Genomic DNA, 25112 nt, shown 5'->3' on the forward strand with positions numbered 1-25112 from the left:
GGCCGGGCCAGGTCCCTGTCTCCACCCTGGTGCTGACCTGAAGATGACAGGAGCAAAGCCACCTTCCCCGACTCCCTCAGCTGCACCTCTTCTTCCTGCGGCCCCCCACCCAGCACACCTGCGCTCCACGCCTTCCCTGGCTCCCGTTCCTCAGCTCATGGTTGACTTTGTGCTCGTCTGCCTCCAGCCCTTGCCCCGTGCCTGCCATGCTCCTGCAGAGGAGCCCCACGGGGTCACGGTCCTGCAGATGTGTAGGCAGTGTGGCTTAGCTGTAGCTGCTCAGTTGGAAGCTTTGAGGACAGAAAAGGTGGCACTGGGCCCCAGGTGGGGAGGGTATTTGCACATGAGGAGCCACCTGATGGTGCTCGGGCTCTCCCAGTGCTGAGGAGGAGAGCTGCAGAGGGAGGCCGGGCAGGTTGGAGGCTGCAGGGGAAAGAGCGGGAGGGGGGGGGGCAGGCATGTTGGAGGCAGCAAGGTCCCTGTCAAGGGCTATGCACCTGCACTGTCCCCGCTGACTCACGCCAGGAGCAGGGGAGACTGGAGCCCTCACACCAGTGAACAGCCATCTGTCCTTCCCTGGCTGCTCCGTGCACCAGTGGGGCGTCGGTCAGTGTCAGCCTGCAAGGGGGAAGGAGACCTGTGCCCACACACACCTGGGGACAACAGCCACATGGCTACAAGGAGCCAGCATGACCTCAAGGCAGGATTTATTTCAGAAGCGCAGCCGGTGCTCTGGGACGCTGGAAATGCCGCTGTGGTGATGTGGTGATGTGTAGTCTTTGGGCTGTGTTTGTCATTTGAATGGGTTCATCTCTGCTTCCCCGTGCTGGCCACCCCCGGGGGAGACAGAAGTAAATCAACAGGACGGTATGTGTTTGCTACAGTGTCAAGCGGTGTTCCCATGGCAGAGGTGGCAGGGGACTGACTCTCCTTTTTTCCAAACAGCAGGATTATGAGTGCAGGTCCTGAGTCCCCGCAGGGAGCAGGACGGGGAGAGATGTCCTCCTGGTCCTGGCTCCAGCCAAGGAGCATTCCCACCATTCCTTGGTCCCCGTCCTGGAGTGCTCCTGAGGGAGTGGCCCTGCAGCTCAGGCCACAACAAGGCATGATATCTCTGGACCTTGGAGCCCACTGGTGCTCCCCACCTTCGCACCCCAGCTTGTCTCCAGTCTCATGGCCCATCTCAAGGGTCCAGCCTCTATCTTCCCTCCCTGCAAACCAGAGTTCTACGCATGGGCCTTCTCTGCACCCACAGGTACACATTGTCTTGATGCGGCTCTTCCTGAGTGAAATGTGTCTCCTTTGAAGGCGCCTGGCACCTTTCTGGGTGGTTACTCAGACATGGGCAGCAAGATGCCCACCAGACCCTGGAAACCAGAGACCAGCTGACTGGTGAGGTCCTGGCTCAGTGTTCACTGGTTAGGGTGGCTGGCCTGTCTCTCCTGTCAGACCTGAAGTTGGAGAAGGGATCAAGGTGCAGAGTTTGACCACATCCCTGCAAACAATGAAGGCATTATCTTTGTTTGTTGGGTTGCAGGATCTTCTACATTATATTGCATTTAATATCTTATTCTCATCCCCACAGTTGAAGTCTCTTAATAGCTGGAAAAGTGACTCCCAGCATCCATGTCCATAGGCTCTGACTCTCCTGGGCCTTCCACCCGGGGCTGCTGGGGTACTCAATTATTTTGTGTTTTATTGTTGCTCTTCTGGACTAAAGAATAGCCCACTGTGTCTGTCACAAAGAAAACCATCCTCCTGGACCGCGGAAGCCTGGCTTGTCTTGCCCTTCTTTCGACTGTTCCCCTCACCTATTTGGCTCACCTCCAGCTTGATGTCGCAGTGACCAGACGACAGCCTTTGAATGGCTGCTGGAACCCCAAACCTATCAGATGAGAGTTTCATGTCCCTCAGTGCCTCTCCAGCACCCACCATCAGCAGGGCTCAGTCCCCAAGGTGGAGCGCTTCAATCACAGAAACCAGGGGACAGCAGCCATGGTCAGAGGCCCAGGGCCCAGACAGGCACCTCTAATGGCAGGAGGCTCCGTGTCGTTCAGTGACGCTCAACTGCAATGTTGAATCTGCTCATTTCAGAACTACAACTGCGGGTAAACAGACGCTGACTAGCAGTACTACCTCCCGTCCTCGGCATTGCCAGAGTTCTCTGAAGAGCGGGACGGCGAGAACTGCAGGCCACCTCCCATGTCCCTGAAGTGCCCCTGCTTCTTCCACAGCAGACACCAAGCAGTCAAAAGCAAGGAGCCTAGGAAGGTGAGGGTCCTTTAAAATTCTATTTTAAATACTTCACACATGCCAGAAGGTAGAGCTGACGCACCTGAGATGTAAACAACATCACGACGAACAGCCACGCGCCTGCCACCTGGCGTATGGGTCAGAAATGACGTGCAGTCGGGGACCTGTCCCGGCAGGCGCCCTCCCTCCTGGTCCTGGCCTCTGGTGTTTCTCATTCTGCCCTTGGCTTTCGCTATACATGTCATAAATAAAACGGTATTGATAATTCAACGGTTTAAAATCACGGCATTGAGTAAAGACATAGCGAGTCTCAGAATGCCTAAGTTCTGTAGAAGGGCTGAGAGCCAATTCTGTTTTCCTTCTAAATGTGGGCTCTATGCCTCAGGAGCACTGCATGAGAGGGCCCTTGTCCCCTTTCTGCTGCAGAGACCCGGGTGCTGCAGGGAGTGCCACGCACATTGGGTTGGATTGGAACGCTCCCTCGGGTGGGCATGTGGCCTTCTGCTCAGGCCCTCACTGTGCGTAGCCAGGGCTCCAATCCTCTATGCGCCGCTGGGGCTTTCCTATGCCTGGCTCTTCATCCAAGGTGGCTCAGCTATTCTCAGCCCTTTGATTTTTCATATAAATTTTAGATTTGTATGAAACCCTGTTGAGGCCTTGGTTGGAATTGCGTTGAAGTGGAGCAGCGTGGGAGCACGCTCAGACTTCGCCACAGCCTTCTCCTGGTCCGTGAACTTGGCCTCTCTCTCACTGATGCATTGTCTGCCGTCTTTCAGTGAAGCCCAGTGATTTTCTCTAGAAGCAATTCACTTCCTTGGCTAACTTTTTGTTTTTTAGAGCTATGGCAAACAGCGAGGGGACCAGCCAGGGCAGGCTGTGTCGGAGCGTAGTCACCGCAGTCCCCAAATTGTGGTGGCTGGGACAAAGATGCACTCCTCATTCCCACTCCAGGTCCACAGCGGGCTGCCTGGGTCTCCTCTCTGAAGACATGGCCCCCTGTTGTACCCCAGAGGGCTCCTGCTCATCCCAGTGCCGGCCCTCAGTGGCTGTCATTTACTGAGTGAGCACTGCAGAGCTGGCCCCTCACTGGTGTGTGCCCTCTTCAAACAGAAGTGCACATGTGCTTTGGCAGGCCTCCACACCGTGAGTTTCTCTGTGGCACCGAGGGCCGGATGTGCCAGGGGGACCCAGGCGGAGGGAAGGGGTTTTGACAAGCCCCTGGAAGGCCAGGGGAGAGAAGTGAGGCCTCTGCCCCGAGGCTGGGTCTGGGCCCCACGAGGCCCTGATGAGAGGCCTGAGGCCAAGGCGTAGGGTGGGCTGCCCAGAAATGCCCAGTGAATTCCCCCAGGGACCTGGAGCACAGGCAGGAACCCCGTCCCCCCAAATCTACCAGGGCTCTGGTCTCTGCAGCAGGAATGGCCTCCTGAGACACTAACTGCACTTCTCTCTGGGGACACGTCCTTAGAGATAGGAGGCTTATTCTGCCACCGAACCAGCAGAGCTGTGAGCAGATCAGCCACGTCAAATGCAAGCACGAGACGTCACAGCAGCCTTAGTCACTAGTGCTCCATCCTGGAGAAAACCCACACGTCCATCAGCCAGAGCCTGAGAGCTGGAGTGACTACGGGGTGGGGTGGAGCCCTGCTCAAGCTCCGGCATGTGCTGCAGCGTGGACAGCCTCGGGACAGGCTAAGTGAGAGGAGCCAGCAGCAAATGGCCACACACCACTTCTTGAAAGGAAATGTCCAGAAAGGGGGACTTTATACACACGAGGCAGAGCGGGGTGTGCCGGGGCTAGGCACAGGAACAGGGCGGTTACAGGCTACAAAGGGGCAGGAGGGAGTTTACTGGGGTGAAAACATGCTAAATCCTGATTGTGGTGATGGTTGCACAACTCCAAAAATTCAAACAACATGTAGTTGAATTGGATTCATACGATAGGTGCATTTTACTATAGGTGGTAGATACCTAGTAAACCTGTTATACACACAGTCCCTCCATCTGGCTCCAATGTGCTTCTCCAGAAGAAATAAAAAGGGACGTTCACACAAGAACTATTTCTAAACGCTTGTGAAAGGTTTTGTTTTATTTTGTTTTTTACAATTGCCAAAACATTGGAAAAGCACAAATGGCACCAACTGGCAAAGGGATGAGTGAGGGCAACGCAGCCACAGGGTAGAGTTCTGTTCTGCCATAAAAAGGAACAAACTGGCAGCCTGTGGCAAGAGGTGAGTAAGCCTCAGGAAGCTACCAGCTGACGGGATCCCAGCACAGCCACGCCGCAGGGGTGCCATTTAAAGTATTCTGAACAAGACATACTGTGCCATCGCAGTCAGACCAGCCATCACCAGAACTGGAGCTGGGTGGGGTCCAGATAGTGAAGGGCACAGGGCTCCGGGGACTTGGGGACATTCTGCATCTTGCTCGTGGTGGTGGCTGTGCTACTGCTAGCTATGTTCAAATGCGGCAGGCAACAGTCTTCTAAAGCAGGAATCGTGCTGTGTGCAAACTGACCTCGGTCAACCTGACTTCAAACATGGGACACTACAGCTGAGTGGCAGTGCTTCTGAGCTCTTGGCCTGCTCACTGCGCAACTGAGATGGACAGGTCCCCTGGGCTGTGACCAGAGAGCCTGGTGGGCCTACTATGGCGGACACGAGGCTGTGTTGGCTTCCACTTCCTCTTTCTCAGAACATTCTTCCTGGGGTCCCTGGGGTGTGCCCAAAGTTCTTGTGCCCTGAGACTCCCAAGTGTCTGGTATCTGGTCAAAAGTCCAGCAGAGGCTGTCCATGCCACCCTGCTGAGGTGGGTCATGCAAAGGAAGCCATCCCAGGTGCTGTCGAGCACCCATGGTGGACTCAGCAGAAGAGATCCCTGCGGAAAGCAGAGCCCGTCTGACTCCCAACCTCAAAATCCAGGAATGCAAGGGGCTTTGGGCAACTGTGCTTTGAGGGTACTTTGTGACATTGTGATCATCACTTGCAACACAGACACTATGTTCCCCTGTCTCCTCTGCACACATGTGGTCAGGGTGGAGGCAGAAGGGGGCCTGGCCAGCCCTTCTGGGCAGTGGGCCTCTGTTCCCAGGCCCAGCTGATGCTGCTTCCCAGCTTGGATACTGGGAGCTCTTGCTCTCTCAGAGGGGCCTGGTTTGAATGATTCCCCTCCCCTGCGGGTCTTCCTCGGGTGGGACTGAAGCTGCTGAGCATTTCCACAGGGGCATTCTGGTCAGCCTGCCCAGCCCGCACTGCCCTGGGACACCCTCCTTGCCATGCTGGGAGGCTCAGGCTGTGGCACAGCCAGCAGCTGGCCAGGTCTCTGATGGTGACTGGGCAGGGGATGCCTCCCTCCTACTCTCAGGGACCAGCTTGCTACGGGGGTGCAGCAGCCAGATGGTCTTCCCCTCCATGCGGTGAGAAGCTTCAGTGTGAACCTTAGAGGTACCCCAGCTGACCAGAGCTGGGGAGCCACCCCTGCATTAACCACCTCTGCACACCTTCAGGTTGCTGCTGAGAAAGCCGAGGGCCCATCTTCATGGTGACCGTTTAGGACAGGATGCATCACATCATGGTTTCAGTCAAGTTCGTTCAATCAGTACAAAGTGAGGACCGAGGGAGATAGAGCAGCCTAGAGGCAGAGGGGTGAGTTTTATGGATGCCCATCTGCAGCTGAGACCTGTGCAGGTGACAGACAGGGGTGGAATAAAAAGCCACCTTACAGGGATGATCGACTAGTCACGCGTGTGCAGCTGCGCAGGAAGACATACTAAGCCTTGATCCTGCTTGCAGACTCCCCCAGATGCTGCCGGACACATAATGGCAGTCACAACTCACCCATGAAATCATTTCTTTCTATGATAAAGTTCCTTCTCTGGCCACCTAGCCCTTAGGCTCATGCATTTGGAAGATCTGAATCCTGTCTTTTTTTGAAATGAGACAGGAGGCACATTGCTGGCTTATGTATCAGAGAGCTGTGCTCTGTGTTTTGGACATGCAGGGACAGATGGCTCAGTGAGGATGCCCTGACAGGCTCACCTGCACCCTGAGGCCAGGTCCTGCCTTGGGGGCCCTGCCTGGGGGCTGGGTAACATGGTGACTGAGGAAGGTGCACACAGGCTCTTCCCTGCTGCGAAGGCTTCTGGCACCAGAACATCTGTGCAAACAGAATCCTGATAAAATACTCATCCAAGAATAAAGTGATGATTATATTTATACATTTGCTTCTAGATAAAATAGAATTGATCAAACAGATTTGACGTTTTAACCACGGTAGTAGTTTTCATTTTTGCAAAAGCACATGCTAAGCTTCCTCAAACAAGAAGCCAGGAGACTAAGCCGTTTCCATTCTGAATAAAGTGTGTACCTAACCCTGGGCAGCTCAAGTGCTATTTAACCACCTTTGTTTAACAGTTCCCTATTCAGTGCGAGAGATTAAGACCTGTGTCAGAGAACGGCAACGCTTAAGCTCTGCACACCAACGTTCATGTGCCAGCTCCGCCAGCGTCCGGGACTCAGAGCCTCCTGCTCGTGAACTCACCCTGGAGGGGGCACGGCAGCATGTCCCCAGGCCACCATTCAGGTGTTCGCATCTCATGCACCATTTCCACCTGGGCTTGCTAGACACCTGTGTGTGCCAGGGATTCTGGGGGCACCAGGGATTCGGTCAGGTGCTACTCCTGCTTCTCCCGGGCAGTGTCCTGACCTCCTCTCCTTCACTCCTGCCATCAGGCTGCCCTGCTCTGCCCTGCGGTGCTCTGCCAAGCTGTGTGTTTGTGCTCTATCGGCGTTGCTGGTCACAAATGCCAAACTGTTTCCAAAGCAGCGGGCAGTTCATGGCCAACAACAAGAGCTCAGGCTCTGCTTCCCCCCCCCGCCCCCAGTGCTGGCCCTGACGACGTTTCCTTTGTAGCCACTCTGGAAGGGACAGAGTGCTGTCTCATCGAGGTTCGCATTTGCACTTTCATGATGACGCATGTCGTTGAGGAACTTTTAATTGCTTATTAGCCGTTTCTTTATGTGGTTTGAAAATTATTTATTTCAATTAGGAGCCAATATTTAAATTGTGTAATCTATTCCTTTTTTAAAAATATTTTTTTAGTTGTAGATGGACACAATACCTTTTTTTTTTTTTTTTAATTTTTATGTGGTGCTGAGGATCGAACCCAGTGCCTCCCAGCGCTCGTGAGGCAAGCGCTCTACCACTGGGCTACAACCCCGGCCTCTATTTCTTTCTTATTATTGGGTTGTAGATCTTTTATCAGAGGTATAATTTAGAAATTCCCTCCCATTTCATGAGGTGTCACTTTTTTTTCCTGAGGATATAATTTTCAGAAGTTTTTAATTTTGATAAAGTGCAATTTGACTACTTTTCTTTAGGGGTGTGTGGTCTGGGTCTTTAGCATTTCTATACAGATTTTCATAGAAAAGAACTTGTTCAATTTCTGCAGAAATTGAAAAACAAACAAACAAACAAACAAAAAACAAACAGGAGGACCTTGGCAGAGCCTCCTCATCCGCAGGTCACGGGTGGGACCGCGGCCTTATTGACACCTCTCAGTCCTCCCACCAGGACACGGATGTCTCTCTACTTACTGAGACCTCCAAAAATTCACTTCAGCATATTTCACGGTTTTCAGAGTATAAGTACTGCCCGTCTTTTTATTAAACTTATTCCTATAAGCATTTTGTTGCTTTTAATGCTATTACAAATGGAATTGTTTTATTGAATTCATTTTAATAACCTGGTAATACTGACAAGATATATGGGTTTTGCGTATTGATCCTACATCCTGCAATGTTCTATTAGTTCTACTAGATTTTATTTGTGAATTCCTTGATTTTTCAATAGTCATCATCCTATATGCTATAAAGTCAGTTTTATTTCATTTCCAATATGGATGGGCTTTATTTCTCTTTCTTACATCCTTGCCCTGGATGGAAACTCCAGTACCGAAGGTAGCTTAGAAGTGGCAGAAGCAGACCCCTTGGTTTGTCCTATAACTTAGGGGGAAAGCATTTAATCTGTAAATGAAGATGTTAGCTGTAGGTATTATTTTGGTGCTCAGTATCTGGACTTACTGAAATATGTTGTATCTCATGTTCAGTTAAAAATCAGGCACAAATGCAGAGAAATAAAAGTGAAATAGAAAAAGAACTCTGTAAGATTGGGTATGCTCTTCTTCCTTCCACTGGATTTTTGACACGTCTGGTCAGTGTGCCATTGTTACCCCCGAGTGGGGCTCCTTTTGACACACTCATACATGTGGCAATGTGGCTTTCTCGGCTTCAGCCGCTGGCACCTCCCTCATCCACCACCCGCTCCCCTCCCTCTACTCCCCTGCCCTCCCTTCTGTTTATTGACCGCTGTCCGTTGGAGCTCTACAGCTATGCAGGAAGGTGGAGTTCACCGTGGGGTACCCATGTGTGTGCCCAGCATCATTGGGACCACCTCACTCACCAATTCTTCTCTTCCGGTCCTTCCTCCCTCCTCCTCAGGATCCTTCTTTATGACTGAGGAAAACTTCATTGTGAATATGAATTACATTTTATGGATCCATTATCTGTTGAAGGGCCCCTGGGCTGGTTCCATAACTTGGTTATTGTGAGTTGTCCTGCTATAATTGATGATGTGGCCGTATCGCTACAGCATGATGGTGTATTTTTTGACATAAATACTGAGGAGTGGGATAGCAGGGGGGTGGTTCCCTTCCTAGTTTTTTTGAGGCATCCCCATAGTGACTGAGGCTCTCTGGAGTCTGTACTGCTTTGCAGTCCCACCAACGATGTCTGGGTATAGATTTTCCCCCTACCCTGCCAGCCTCGATTATCTTTGTCTTCTTCCTGATTGCCATTCTGACTGGAGGAGATGGAATCTCAGTGCAGTTCTGATTTCCATGTGATCGTATTTTCATACGTTTTGTCATTTAAATCTCTTCTTTTGAGAGGTGTCTGTTTAGTTATTTTTGCCCATTTGTTAATTGGGTTATTTGGGGGTTTGTTTGTTTTTCTGTTCAGTGTTAAGCCTTTTGAGTTCTTTATGTATTCTGGATATGAATCCCCTGTCTGAGGATCAAATGGCAAAGCTCTTCCCCCACCTGTAGACTCTCTCCTCACTCTCTTAATTATTTCTTTTGATGTGCAGAAGCTTTTGAATTTGATGCCATACTACTATTGATTCTCAGTTTTATTTCTTGTTCTTTAGGAGTCTTGTTAAGGATGTTTGGTGTCTGTGCCAACGTGTTAGAGGGTTGACCTTATATTTTTTTTCTAGCAGTAGCACAGTTTCTGGTCTAATTCCTAGGTCTTTGTTCCTCTTTGAGTTGACTTTTGTGCAGGGTGAGAAATAGGGATCAATTTTCATCTTCTGTATCTGGAATCCAGTTTTCCCAGCATTTGTGCTATCTTTACTCCAACCTCTTTTTCACACCTTTATGGAGTGTCAGATGATTCTGTCTATGTGGGTTTGCCTCTGTGTCTTCCATTCTATTCCGTTGGTCTGTTCCATTGGCGTCCATGTCTGTTTTGATGCCTGCACAACAATGTTCTTGTTACTATAATTCTGTAGTATAATTTGAGATCAGGTATTCTGCTGCCTCCAGCATTGTCCTTCTTGCTCAGCTTTCCTTTGTCTATTCCAGGTCTTTCATTCTTCCATATGAATTTTAGGACTCTTTTTGTTTTTTATATCTGTAAAGCATGTCATTGGTATTTTGATGGGGATTGCCTTGAATCTATATGTCACTTTTGGTAACATGGCTATTTTAACAAAGTTAATTCTGTCTATCCAAGAACATGGGAGTTCTTTCCGTCTTCTAAGTTCTTCTTAAATTTCTTTCTTCAATGTCCTATAGTTTTAATTGTAGAGATCTTTAATAGAATCATGCTGTCAGCAAACAAAGATAAATTGACTTCTTCTTTTCCTATTTGTAAACCTTTAATTTCCTTTTCTTACCTGAATGCTTTGGCTATAGTTTCAAGAACCATGTTGAAAAGGATACTGAGAACGGACATCCTTGTCTTATTCCTAACTCTAGAAGAAATGCTTTCCATTTTTCTCAGTTCCATATGATGTTGGCTTTGGGCTTATCATATATAGCCTTTATAATATTGAGGTAAGTTCCTTCTATCCCAAGTTTCTTCCGTTTTTAACATGAAAGGGTGCTGGATTTTTGGTGAAGGCTGGATCTGCATATATAGAGATGGTCATTTAATTCTTGTCCTTGATGCTATTTATGTGGTGAATCACATTTACTGATTTATGTATGTTGAACCAAACTTGCAACCTTGTGAAGAAACCCCCTTGATCCTGGTGTAGTTTTAACATGTTTGATCCTGGTGCAGTTTTAACATGTTTTTGAATGTGGTTAGTTAATATTTTTTAAGGATTTTGAGTCTATTCTCATCAGAGATATTGGTCTGTGGTTTTCTTTTCTTGATGTGTCTTTGCCTGTTTTGGTAGCAGAGTGATACTGGCTTCATAGAATGAGTCTGGCAGTTTCCCTTCTTTCTATTTCCTGGAATAATTTGAGGAAGATTGACATTAGTTCTTTAAAGATCTGGTAGAACTCAAGTGAGAATCCATCTGTTCCTGGGCTTTTCTTTGTTGAAAGGCTTTTATTTGCTGCTTCCATCTCAAGGCTTACTATTGCTCTGCTTAAGTTTTTCTATATCCTCTTGGTTCAATTTTGAAAGATCATACTTATGTACAAATTTGTCAATAGTGTCTAGATTTTCCAGTGTGTTGGGTATACATTTTCAAAATAGTTTCTAATGATCCTCTGGCTTTCAGAAACATCTGTGATAATATCTCCTTTTCACCTGAAATTTCGTTAATTTGGGTCTTTGCTCTATTTCTTTTGTTTAGTTTGACTAAGGGTTTACCAGTCTTACCTATCTTTTCAAAGAACAAACTCTTTGTTGCATTGCTTCTTTGTATATCTTTAGTCTCAAATTTATTAATTTTGCTGTGATCATAATTATTTCCTGTCTTCTACTGATTTGGGAATTAATTTGTTTTTGCTTTTATGGTTTTTTTTATCATGTTAAGGAAATTCTCTTCTATTCCCGCTTTGTTGAGTGTTTTCATCAAGAATGGGTATTAGATTTCAGCAAATGCTTTCAATGCATCATTGAATAATAATGTGGATTTTGTTTTTTATTCTTTCTATATGGAATATTATGATGATTGGTTATAATGTTAAACTAACCTTAAATTCTAGAGGTAAACCCCACTTAGTCATGGTATATAGTCCTTGCTATGGACTAGTTTGGGGTTTTTATTTCTATTACTTTATTGAGGTTTTTTGAATCACTGTCCAAAGGCATGGTACTCAGTATATCTTATTTCTTGGCAAATTATTGTCTGGTTTTGGATTTCGGATAATATTGGCTTCAATAACGACTTGGGAAGTGGTTCCTGTTTTCTGTTTTTGGAAGAGTTTGTGAAGGACCGACAACAACTCTTAACTGATGGACATAGACCAACAGCAAGGTCATGAGGGTCCATGCTTCTGTTTGTAGCAAGTTTTTGGCACGGATTCAATTGCTGGCCTTGTTATAAACAATTTTCTCTTTCTCCCCTGGTCAGTCTCACTAGTCTGTGTCCTTAAGGAAAGTGCCCATCTGATCCGCGTCATCTAGTCTGTTGACATACAGTTTTGAGTTCTCCTATCATCCTTTTCAGTGGTGTGAGGTCTAGTGGTACCCATTCCTGTGTCTCCTTGCTTACACACACACACACCAAGCTTCAGACATGCTCAGTAGGGGCAGAGAGGGAAGCCCCAGAGGCCAGCCCGTCTCGTGTGGCAGGACTCACTTTCTTCCTGAGACTTGGTGGGTTGCCCTGACGACGTTTCTCCATTTACAGTGTCAACATTGCTGTTTTGTCTTGTTTCTCGTTGTCTTCAGCTGAATGGTTGCTTTGTGCTGGAGAGGCTCCCATGCGGACGGCAGGCTGCTGGCCAGAAGATGGATCCTGCCCCTCCTCAGAGTCCATGAGCAGCCCAGCTCCTTCTGACCCCATGCTGTCTACCCTTTCAGACACACTTGGCCTCTCTGAGCAACACTGAAACGTGCCACTTCTTCATGCCACGGTGTTGTGAGTGTCCCTGTGTGTGGCTGGTGAATACATGTCTGAACTTCTGGGAGTGACAATGTTTCGTGGGCACGGTGGCAACCCTGTTAGGCGCTGCCCAGCCAGTTCCCCCAGCACCAGCTCCAAGCGCCAGCCTTGCTGCTCAGCTTTATCAGCACCCCATGTGCTCAGGCCTCAAGTCTGCAATCTGAGGACAATCTACTGCTTTTGGGGTTTAGTTCTCTTCTTTGATTGCTAAATATTGAGAATCTTCCCACATACCTGGGACTTTGGATTTCCTTTCATATTAATCTTCTCTACATATTTTTGTCCTTTTTCCTGTTGGGTTTGTTTACTTTTGTAAACAATTATTATTTTGTATAAGTTACGGGTTACATGCATTCAATATTATCATATGTGTTGTAAATATGTTTTATATATCATTTCTTCCAATGCAAGATTTAAAACTTTTGACTGAATTAAGTTAAGCTTTTTGAAAGTTTTTTTTTTTTACCTTGAACTTTATTTAAAAAAAATCATTACCCCCAAATTATTAAAGGGATTCTACAGTTTATAGCAAAAATTTTTAATGGTGTTCTACATTTTATAGCAAAACTTTTTAAATTGTGTTTTCATATTTGGTTTTTGACTTCCCTAGAAATTATCTTACCAATTGTTTTTCTGCACCATTAATTGAAGAGTGCATTTTTTTTTCCTCGTTGAATTTAAAATCCTTCTTGGCCACACTGTTTTGGACCTCAGATGTGTAGCTGTGGTCTATGTACCTGTTGTCTTCGCCCTGTGATTTTAATTACTGCTACTTTATAATGAGCCCTGATAGCTGACAGAGTTCATTATTTTAAGTTGTTCAGGCAACTTCTGACCTCTCAAACTTGAATATGAATGTTCAGTATTAGTTGGCCCAGATTGGCATCTCTGGTATTAAAGCTGAGTTTTATATTATTAAAAAAGACTCTAAATGTTTTTCCAAAAAAAGTTCTTTTTGTGAGACTTGTCACTAGACTTTGCTTTGCGTGTTGCTATGTGGCATGACCTCTTCTGAAACTGTTCCTAATTGATGTTGCTGTGCCTGAGAGAGCTTTGAATCTTTGTGTCTTATCTTGTATCTAGCAACCTCGGTGAACTCTCCTATTCATTTGCAGAATTTACCCATAGAAGCTCTTTTATCTGTTACGTTGACAATTTTATTCCATTCTTTTCACAGCTTCTCATTTAATTTTTCTCATTTTACTCTCTCCCTGGAAACTCCGAGTAGTGTTAGCATTCAGTGAACAAGCCTCTCTCATTTTACTCCTAACCTAAAGGAGAACACTTCTGATCTCTACCCATGGTGCAAACACCATGTGGCTTTGAGAGATGTCATGCTTCATTAGTTGTGTCACAGGTTGGGGTCTTGGAATAGGTGCTAAGACAGCACCTTGGGTGAAGTGTCTATCAGGGATCACGACCTGTAAAGAAGGGTCGGGCAAAGGGAGGTGACCTACCATCAGCCCCAAAATGCATGGCCAGCCTGGCATGGTAGCCCAGGTGAGAAATGCCCCCCAGGGTGTTCTGCATTGGGCCACATGTCCCAGGCTATGACAGCCCTCTCTGCAGTCGCTGGGTGAGGACTTCCCCAGGAAAACACCCACCCTGTTTTCTGAGCTCCATCTGCATGTGGCTTACCTGGGGAGCCCACTGAGTGCCTTTCTATTCATGCCCCACCCCACTGCTGGCCAGCAAGACTTGACAGGGCTGCAGAACTGAGTGGACAGCCCACAGGCTTGTCTTTGTAGTGTTTCTAGAATCTGTATCTGCTTTCTCACCTGCTTGCCGGTCCACATTGCACCACAGTGCGCGGGTGGAAAGTGAAGGCGTTCAGGCGTTAATCAGTGAACTCCCATCTCTCTGTCCTGAAATGATGGACGGGCTGTTAGCATGCTCAGCTGAATTATCTTATTTTGGAGAAGGTCTTTCTAAGTTGTCTGGGCCCCATAAGACCACAGAGTGGGGCAGCAGAGCCCAGAGATGGGTTTCTAATGCTATTCCACCCTCCATCCCGGTGACGGATGGGCTGTGTTAGCGTCCGTTGGGGAAGAAGGGTGATCATATTTTGTCATTTACAGGACACCTGGAGAAAATATGATTCACAGTAGTATGGAATCAAGCATGATAAAAAAATCAATTTATTATTTTAGTCGTTCCTGAACATCACTTTTTAGCTGTCTTCAGGCCTGTGATACCGTGAGAAGCAAAAGATTGCTCAATAAAAAATCTTACGGCATGATATTTGCAAAGTGAAGTCTCTCCTCTCCCCCCTGGAGAATAGCGAGGCAGCGGGCCTGCGAGCGTGAGTGATGGTGCGAGTGGCACAGCCCTAAATCTCGGGTCGGTTTCCTCTGCACCTGGCATCAATTTTATGTTTGTAACAAATGTCGTCTGTCCTTCACGGCTGGCACTGATGGGGCAGGGGCGTCTCCTCTGGACACTTGGACGTGGGGACTCTATGGTTTGGTGCTGCGGTGAGGACAAACTGAGTCAGATCCTTCACCCCAAGGGTCAAGGTCACCACGCCAAGGTCATGGGCTTTTTGCAGCTTACTGACCAGACTCTGAACCCAGAGCAGGTCCTGCTTCCCTCGTGTGGGGACCAATGAATTCCTGGAACCAGTAAAGCCCCCTCCAGGCTTCTTCAGGTAGAACACCCCCACTGCTCAAGGACAGGACGGACCACCCCGTCCAAGACAAGGAGGCTGCCACGCTTCCCTGCAGGGTCCTGAACCAAGACATGGGGTGAGGAACACCAGGCAGACCTCTCCTGACCGAGGAGACCTGCTTTCCTCAGCCATTGCCAAGGCCCACTCTCCCCCTCACTAAAGTGCAATGACAGGGGCCTGCCTTCCTCCTCACAGTAGGTGAGATGACAGGGTCCACCTCCTCCTCCTCCTCACAGGAGGAGAGACAGGGCCCACCCTCCTACCTGGACAACTGGCTCTGCTTTGGGCCTGAGGCAGGGAGCCCTCTGTGCCGTAGCTGTCCTCACCTGGGTGAGTGCACTGGACGCCATGACTCCGCGGCTGAGGAGTGGCAGACGCTGGAAGCAGATCTGAGGGCATCTGCAGAGGGCTGTTATGAGTGGCTGAGGCAGATGTCCACCGGCCAATTTCGACTGTCCTCTTGGGCTACTGGTGGGTCTCTCCTGCCACTGCCTCTCTGTCTTCTTTGCTTCGAAATGGGCGACACCTGAACTCTGTTTGCTGGCCCTGTTCCTCCTTGGCTCCTCCCACTCCTCTAATTTTCTGGAAATATGCATAGACATCTGTATGGAATGACTTGCACGTCCAGGGATTGCTGGTGGGATGCCCCGGTCCTTCAGAGGTCAGCAGAGGCCTCTGGCGAGGGCCTGGGGAGTGCTCCTGGCCTGGAGCTCCCAGGGCGCGGTGGTGCAGGGCAGGGTGGAGGGAGTGGCCAGCTCTTCCAGCAGGTGCTGCTTCCCTCTCCTCTCTTCCCCGTCTGCTTTTCTCCTTTAACTGAAGTCACCATGGAAACTAGGGACCCTACTGGCCACTCCTAAGGTTACCCACAGGGGAGCCATCTCATAGGCGACAGGTACAGGGCAGGGTGGGCACAGCTCACTGCTCTGAGGCCCAGAGGAGGCCGCTTCCCAGCCGGGAGCCCAGAGCTGCCTGTGAGCACAGCCAGGGGGCTCCTGCTCTGACCACAGGCCTGCTGCTGGCCGGCTCTGCCAGGGCCTGGCGCACAAGGGTGCCCTGGCACTCAGCTCACCCCAGTGTCCTTTCTCTGCAGTGCCCACAAATGCTGTGGCCTGGGAGGTACTGGTGGATGCACCTTCCGAACCCACACTCACCTCCCTCCAGGCTCTGCCCTTAGGGATTTCCACATGGCACCATGGGTACCGGGGGCAACCCCTGATCTGTGAGGCTGGCTGACCACCCAGGAAGCCACCCAGTGGCTGGGCACACAGATTGGTCTCCATGGTCCAGGAACACAGATCCAGGCCTGTCCAGCATCCTGGCCAGGGCTCTAGGAATTGGCAGGTTGGTGCTTTGTCCCCAGAGCGCTCCTGGAAGGCAGGGGCTGCTGGCTTTCCGACTGCCCCTGGAGCGGGCACTTGAGCATCCCTCTGGTGTCCCTCTGATCCCAGCGTCTGGGCACCTGTCTGGTAGCATCTGACCATTACAGGCAGAGATCTTCTCTGGGCTGCAGGGTCAGGCTGCCTCTGTGGCTGGTCACATGCCACCGGCTCCTCACCTGCTCAGGCAAGAGCACTTCTCTGCTCTCTGACCTTCCTTTCCTGGCACAGAGGGAGACACCACGCTGTGCTGCCCACAGCAACCCCCACTCCTCGCCCGGTGGGGCTGCCTCAAGCTCCCAGAGCATCACCTCTCTTTTATCTCCGACGATGAGGGGCCTGCAGCCATGTGACCTCTGAGTGGGCAAGCTCCTCTGAGGCAGAACAGTGGTGACAGAGCCAGCCACAGGCCCCGTGGCCTGCCTCCCTCGGAGCAGCCTCCCAGCGTCCCGAGGCCCCAGACAGGGCCATTACACACCTGGTTGGTGAGCAGGAACAGAGCCAGCTGCAGAGGGCTCCGCCGAGACGGGAAGCGTGTGTGTGCAGACTGTGCCCCGACCTCAGTGCTGGGCAGGGGCTCTCCTGCTCTGCTCTTGATCTTATCTCTCTCTAACGGCCAAAGCTCACCTAGCACACATGAAATCAGAAAACAGCCCCACAGCAGGAAGGGGTCTGAGATGGCAATGCCAGTGAGAGCAGGAAGTGCCCCCTGCAGCCAGACCACGTTCCTCCTGCGGCTCCACCACCTGCCCACTGTCTGCCCACTGTGTATCTGTAGGCACAGCCGGGTGTGCTGCCCGTCCATAAGCCAGGGCAGCCCTGGAGGCAGGATGTGTGTGCTGTGTGCCTGTGCTGAATCCCACTGTGTCCCAGGACCTGGTGCCAAAGGTGGGCAGAGGTGCCTTGTTTCTGGAAAGGGAGACCTGGGAGGGAGGGACTACATGCTCAACAGCATCCAAGAACAAGGTTTCCTGGTGCTTCTCCAACGGCGCATCTGGTGAGGGACACGGTTCAGAAGTGGGAGGGCAAGGGAGACCCTGGAGCTGGCCAGGCATCTGGGGTGGGCAGGAGAGACGCACTAGTGAGAGCATCAGGACGGCCCAGGCAGCTGCCCGAGCTGGCAGTGGGGGCCTGGCTCACCCTCCATCTGCATGTCCTCTCCTCTGCCCGCTCTTCAAGGCCAGAGATTTGCACTGGGCTGAGTACGAGCTGAGACTCAGCCTACCAGGAAGCCATGCGCTGCACCTAGGCCAGGTGGAGGTGATATTCCTGTCAGCCACTGGCCCTCTTCTCATGCACAGCGGAGAACTGGCCAGTGCTGGGCAGATGGCAGGGTCCCCTGTGCAGGGCTCCAGCCAGGAGAAGAATAGATACCAGGACAGACACAGAGGGTGACTTGCCACCTCCCTGGGCCAGCCAAGAGTGAGCTTGACATCTTCATCGAGACCCGGCCTGGGGCCCTGGGGCCGGCAACATCCCTGCCTCAACCTCTCCCCACAGACTGGGCTCTGGCCCAGCCAGACCCAAACAGCCAGCTGTTCACCAGACGGACAGGCAGGTGCCAGCTGCCCCGGACTCACTGGGTGAGCAGCAAGGCCATTGGCTTCTAGGTCCTGGATCTGGAGGAGAAGGGAGCCGCAGGGTGCCAGCCTATGCTGGCCACCTCCACAGGGCTGACAGGAAGTGACAGAGCGCAGGTGGCAGGTGGGACAGGAGGGCTCAGAGCAGCCACGTCTCTGCAAGCCCCAGGCTGCCTTCCCCCCGCCTCTGTCCTCTCCCCTCTGTCTCTTTCGCCCACCCTCTTCCCTCTTCCCCTCCTACTAAGCCGACTCTTACTTCAACGAAGGCCATGTCCTTCCACAAGGCCAGCTGTTGATGTGCAGGCCTGCGTCCCAGACTCCCTGGGCTATAATTAAAGACATTTGTAAGCAGCCCAAGGATTGCCACAAAAGTCCCATCTCCAAACAAGAACAAAGGACAGTCAGCCAGGCGTAACTGGGACGCGGTCTTCTTTGGAACTCTCCAGGTAGGACTCGGATTCAAGTTTGATGGGAGATTCGGCTGCACTGACCCTTGAAGGCGAGAGAGCCTTCCTGCTCTGTCCAGAGGGCACTGTGGGCCCCTCTCAGTGCTGTGCCTTGCTGTGTCCCTCAGGACCTAGTGCTGGCCAGCACACATGCTGCTTAATTCAGGACACGTTGAGAGGAATCCCAGCAGCCCCTGTTTTCTGTCGACAGCTCCGTGCCCTCTCGCTGGCTCATAAACAGACCAGCAAAGTGCCTGCAAATGTTCGCGCATTTGGCCTTGAGGATGAGGCGAGCTCGTTATCCTGTGGTCCAGCATGATTCCAGAGCAGCTGCTTACTCAGATTTGTTTAGACTCAATGGCAGCTACCTTCAAAACTTTGCCAATTTAGGAGAACGTTCCAGAATCACACCTTCCTGGTGAACACAGAGAAGTTCACAGGAAGAAAAATCACAATAAAAAACTCTTTGAGGTGAAAAAGAAATCTCAACATGGCAAGAGAATTAGCCTGTGGGTGGGTTGTCCAGGGCAGGGCCAGAGTGAGTGGGTTCCAGCCCTCAGGAAGGGCGTGTGATGAATTGGCCACTCTCGACATCTCACCAAGAAGACCGCTCTGTTCAACACTCACCCAGAAGGGTAAAGATTTCTGTCATCCAAATAGAGATGAATACTGGGAACATCGACTGCATCGATCACACCTGCCAGAGACAAAGGGTGCTCTCCAGAGCTGATCAGCATTGCCCAGGATGGACCATCACACATGTCAGCAAATAATTGTAGCTGGACAAAGGGATGGGTTCTCTTGACACAAACAGAGACAAGCATCCCCACCCCTGGTTATCTAGTGCTCAACAGACAGAAGACAAACTAACGGGAATCAACGACTCCCTCTTTTCCAAGCACCTCTTGCCCCGCCCACGTGAGAGTCGGCCATGAGCTTGGTGACCGCTGGGTCTCCACGGGTGATGTTCACCAAGGTTTCAGGGTAAATTTCAGTGAGATGATTCCTCTCCTTGTACCTGTGGAGGAAATATTGTGGTTTTGTGTGATATTTGCTTCTGTATTAATTGTCTATTTGATGCAGACAGAGAGGCGTGGCAACTATGAAGCATAGCACACTCTCCCACCTCCCACATGGGAAGTGCCGGGCCAGGACTGTCGGCTCCACGCCCTCAGCTCATGGGGCCAGGACTGTCGGCTCCACGCCCTCAGCTCATGGGCCACGGCCGCCCCTGTCAGTGAGCAAGTCAGGCTGAAAACTTGAGGCAAAGCCGCAGCCACTGGGCACCTCGACCCAGACCCTGAGAGTGGGAATTACGGGTGGGCCATGGGTGCCCCATGCTCTGTCTTCAATTGTCCTTCTTTTCAATGGAACTGGTGGCCTTTGGGGACACGGGGTGAGCTTGGAGTGTTTTGTTATTGAGCGACACACCTGAGCTGTCTTCCACTTAGTATTATAATTGGCCAAGAAGGAGGACAGGGGACCCCTCAGCTCCTGGTCCCCCTGAGAGCAGAGCCTGGGAGAGGCAGCTCCGGATGGGACCCCACGGCGCAGAGAGGAGCAGACCCTGCTCATCTGACCCCGCACTTCCAAACTCGGCAATTCCTTCCCTGGATTTGAAGCTTCATGACTGGTGGGCATCAGAGCTCCGCTGAGGGGCTCCTGTGGGTGCGACATGTCAGAACTGGTCTGCACCCACTTGATAAAATTCTAAAGGTGTCTCCTCCATCCGGTTTCTCCTGTAGGCCCTGGAAACCTGCTATGCTCTCTGGAAGTAAGCTCCTCAGGCTCCCACCTGGACTCATGCTGATGGCATCTCGGCCTCACGGTGCTCCTCCAGCTTAAGCGGCTGCTCCAGCCTGTGAAGCAGCTGAGGCTGTGGTGACTGCAGCGGGATCCTCAGGGATGGGCCCTTCCTCCTGCATCAGGTACAGGGGCCAGCGATGCAGCTGCCGCCACCAAGACCACACTGCACTGTACGTTGACAGTGTCCTCCAGCGGCCAGCGAGGCTTCTGCTCTGTGCTGTCCTGCTCCGTGAGGGTGAGGTCATCTGCAGGGGAAACTGAGGCACAGCTCCCTGGCCTCCTGAGTGACCCAGTGAGTGCTGGGAGTGGAAGGTGGCCAGTGGCAGGCCAAGGCTCCTCCACGCACACATCCTCCCTGGAGCCAGCTGCCGTAGCCCTGCCCCTGGGCTGCCCACTGCTGGCTTGGTCCTGGTCATGCTCCTCCAGCCTGGGCTGAGCCTGTGAGCCCCTGAGCAGATGGCAATGGGCTGCCTTCTTCTGTGGGAAGGGCCTGGGGTCCTCAGTCTCTGGCCTCAGAGACCCTCACCTGGGCCTTATCTCACTGCACCTCTGTCCATGTGGGATGCCCTCCATGGGCCCCTCTCCTCATTCTCCCTGGAGCATGGCTCTGCTCTTGCAGGCATGGGTGTCCACTCCTGTGGGGGCACCTGCTGGAAGGCTCTCTCACTGCTAGTGCTTACTGCTCACCTGGTCCTGAAGAGCTTTCTCAGTGGACTTCCAGGGCAGTGGGCTCAGGCCACAGGAGGATCGCACCTTCCTGGATGGATAAGCCCAACCCCTGTGTGTGACCCTCAAGAAACAAAGGAGCAAGAGGCTGGCAGACGGATCCAGCAGGACCAGCGGATCAGGCACCGAGCCAGGAGCAGCCCCGAGGGCCAGGATGCCCCACCCAGCTCTGGGTAGGGGTTGCGAGCCCACCACCCCACCTGGACTCAGCAGCATCTCAGCACGGTCTCTGGCAAAAGCCCCAGAGGGGGCCACCCGGGTCCAGCCTGCACCCCATTCCTCCCAGGGTGATCACCAGCAGCAGAGGAGGACGACGGGGCAAGGTGGTTGGCTGTCCCTGAGTGTTGGTTTGCTTGAGCAGGGTGCTGGTTACTTCCAGGAATCAAGCAGTGTTTGGAGGGTGACAAGTGTCCAGGGCACCACGGGCCAGGTGCTTTCCCAGGGGAGACCCAGTGACCAAACCTCTTCACAGGACAGCAGTGGAACCTGCGTGGGTCTCCTGTGACCACAGGACAAAGGACCACTGCTGGGTTAGAAACCAGAAATTCATTTGCTCATGATTTTGGAGTCCAGAAATCCAAAACCAAGGCGCTGGCAGAACTTGTGCCTCTGGGAGCTGAGGGGGAACCTGCTCCATGCCTCTGGCTTCTGATGGCCTCCGGCAACCCTCGGCGTCCCCTCCCCTGGTGTAGAGACGCGGCTTTGCCCTGATCCCCTCTGCCTTCATGAGGCTTCTGGGTCTCTGAGTCTTGAATCTCCCTCTCATTCCTCTTCTAAGGACAGGAGTCCTCAGATCTAGGCTCACTCCAAATCTGGGCCCATCTTGTCTCTAGGCCCCTCACTTATTGCAACGCACAGAGCCTGTTTCCAGATAAGACTGCACTCAGAGTCTTGGGCACTAGGACACCGACAGTTCACTTTAGTGCCTGGGCACTTTGGTTCCTAAAATGCCGGTGGTGTGAGGGAGAGGTCTGGCCCTCTGTCCTCCAGGGCGTGGGCAGAGAAGGCCTCAAATGTGGACACAGACCAGAAGTGTTACTAGAGAGGAAGATGCTTAAACCCTGTGTCGGACAGTGGCCGCGCCTGCCGTGCAGTGGACAGAGGAAAGCAAGGCGGGGAGGCTGGGCCCTGTGGAGGCCGCCCTGCGTTGGTGTGGAGTAGGCTGGCCTCCCTGTGGAGGCACTCAGTCTCTGGACCAGCACCCCCGAGCCAACCGCACAGCCACAGCATCGCTTTAGCTGAACGAGGGAGCCGAGTCAATAATTCACCTTGCAGAGTCTCAGCCTTCTATTCAGGGCTCCATTTGTTAAATTTTAAAATGAGAACATAACGCCAGAAATGAGTCAATTCCCTTATTCTAATCATAAATTTGCATTCCTCTGTGTCGCTTCATTATTAAAGTAGAATATGTTATTACGTTGAAAAATCAAATAATGCAGTGCAGGTTATAGGGTTCAGAATTAAACATCTAGGAAGAAAAATAAACCCAGAATATTAAAAGCCCAGCGTGAGGAGTAGTAGGCATTGGGAGTACGTGGCGGTTTCTAGTTAGGGACTTGGGGCAGCCAGGCGAGGGGACTGGGTGCAGCCAGGGACACCTAGGACCTCAGCTGCCATCCAGGAAGCTGGGGCCAGCCCCAGGAGGGAGTCTGGGGAGTGAGAAGAAGCGTCCAGCAGCTGGGGTGCTCAGGAGGAGCAGGCCTCTGCCTCGCAGGACCCCCGTGGGGACCCCCCCAAGCCAGGTCTGCCCAGCGGGTTTCAGCGGGTGTTTCCGTCCCTAGATTTGCTACACACTTGCTTTAGCTAATAGCTGCTTGCAGTTTGCCTCCTTCTCCCTTCAGCTCCGCCGTGTTCCAGCTGCGAGCACTGGAAGCTCTCCTAGGCACATGCGCTTAGAATTATCAGTCTGCCTGTCACGGCCTCCGCACGGTCGTGAAGCCTGCCTTTACTTGGAGCTGCTCATGCTCTCTGAGGTCTGCGCTGTGTGCTGTGGACGTGGGGCAGGGCCGCTCTGGGGCTGCACGGGCTCCTGGTGGCCGTGCTCCTGTGCGTCACACCTATAGACGGCGCCGTGCTCACTGCTGCTTGCTTTGAACGCGAGTCCGTCCCCACACACAGGGGTTCTTTCCTCCCACCTGTTCCTTCACCCCAAGGAACTTGCTTTGGCCGTCAGCTGCTCACAGATTATCTCACTTTTCATTCTCCTGAAATGAATTCGATTTGCCTTGATTTTTGAAGGTTCATGTAAAAATATTTTTTTAGTTGTAGATGGACACAATACTTCTATTCACTTATTTATTTTTATGTGGTGCTGAGGATGGAACCCTGTGCCTCACACATGCGAGACAAGCGCTGTACCACTGACCCCCAGCCCTTGACTGAGTGTGAAGCTCTGGCTGTGACCGCCTTCCTCCAGCAGGGTGGACCGGCACCCAGTGCCCCGACCTGGGTCACCGCTGATGCGGAGTGAGCTTCCCATTCGATCTTCCCCCCTTGCCGTCCTGGGTTTCTCTGGGTGCTCTGCTGGGTGTTCTGAGGTTCCTACTTTGTCTCTGGGTCACAGCAGTGTGCCCAGGCACAGCTTTGTATCCACCCCACCCAGCATTCGCTCATCTTCCTAGATCTGTGAATCGACATTCTTCACCACGTTAGGCAAGCTGTGGCGATTCTTTTTCCTTCTTTTCCCCACAGCGCAGACCCTGGTTTATCGGCCTGGCCTGCTCACAGGGCCGCCTCCTGCTCCGAGAACCCGGGCGGCTGGCAGTGGGGGAGGTGCGGCTGGAGCCTGCCACTCGAGGCCCTGAGGGCTCCTGCAGCCCCCGCTGCCCTCTGCCCTGGTGCCTGGGAGGGAGGATGGGGAGAGGGGTGCTTCTTTGGGGGACAAGGACTGAGGCTATGGGGGTTTCAGTGGGCCCAGGGTCTGTTCTTCACAGCAGGAGGTAGAAGGGATCACATAGGTCCTTAATATAGACCTGCAAAAAGGGAGAATTCTCCATCACTCTCACCTCTTGGGCTTCTTGTTTCCTCCTTTTTCTTATTTACAAAGCCGCAGCAGGAAAGAACAGGGCAGGAGGCAGATGGGACAGGGTGGGGTACAGACCAGAAGGGACCCAGGAGATGGGGCCCAGCTGCTGCCGCCTGGTCAGTCCCTCTGCAGGCTGGCCCCGGGAGCTCTCTAGCATCTTGGGAGAACAGCCACCGGCCCTAGAGGGAGCAGAGAGAAGGAGTGGGTGGGAACACCATGTCCCCTCCCCAGATGGCTGCAGCACCTCGGACGGCCACCCTGGCAGCGCAGGTGGGCAGCACTGGGGGCTCTGTGTCTACAGAATGGTCTCCAAAGCAGAGGCCCATAGGGTGGACACAGGGGATGAAGGGGAGAGCTGAGTTCTACTGGGCTCCCTCCCAGGATGGGCGTCCAGGCGGGCAAGGGCAGCCAGGACACTTCCCTGTTCGTCAGCCAATCGACTTCTTGAGGAAGGCCTGCTAGTCCTCATCTTTGATGCCTACACACTTGTCCACCATGTCCCCATTCTTGATGGCCAGCACAGTAGGCGCAGCTGACACCTCTTACTTGATGGCGAGGTCTGTGTTGTCATCAGCGTCCACCTTGGCCATCACCTCCTTCCCACGCTGCTTGGCCACCATCTTTTCAAACCACGGCCCCGGGATCTTGTAGGGATGGAAAGCCACAACCAGTGGTGTCTTATTGTCGATCACTTGGTCTTCAAGTTCAGGTCCGTCCCGGACATTCAGGGTCATTGAATAGACTCTGGTGCTATATATTGTCGGAGCTGGGCTGGATGTTACTGTCAGGCCACCAGAACGGCACTTTGGGGGTCTGCAGAGACTTGTAGGTGAGGGGTGCCCCCTGACCCTGAGGGAACTTCCTGGAGACTGGAGAGGCCAGGAGCCTCCTCGGGAGAAGTAGCTGAGCCATCTGTAAGGGAAAGGGGCAGGGGGTCTGGGACACACAGCAGGAGGTCAACACACTAAGAAAACAAAGGGATTTGGGAGTATTGCCGGGGGGGGGAGGTGTAGGAAGATACAGGGGCTGGATGCAAGATGCAAGGAAATATGTAAGATTTGTGGGGTAGAGGTTAGTGAGGAACGAGGACCGAAAGGCAGAAAGCAAACCAGA

General features: G+C 51.9%; 1 pseudogene; it reads right to left on the bottom strand.

Moving 5' to 3' along the window:
• Positions 1 to 24427: 24427 nt before the first annotated feature.
• On the bottom strand, positions 24428 to 24911 carry LOC143638066 (thioredoxin, mitochondrial pseudogene; annotated as a pseudogene).
• Between the last annotated feature and the right edge of the window lie 201 nt (positions 24912 to 25112).

The sequence above is a fragment of the Callospermophilus lateralis genome, chromosome 15, assembly GCF_048772815.1.
Source record: "Callospermophilus lateralis isolate mCalLat2 chromosome 15, mCalLat2.hap1, whole genome shotgun sequence".
Lineage (NCBI taxonomy): Eukaryota > Metazoa > Chordata > Mammalia > Rodentia > Sciuridae > Callospermophilus > Callospermophilus lateralis.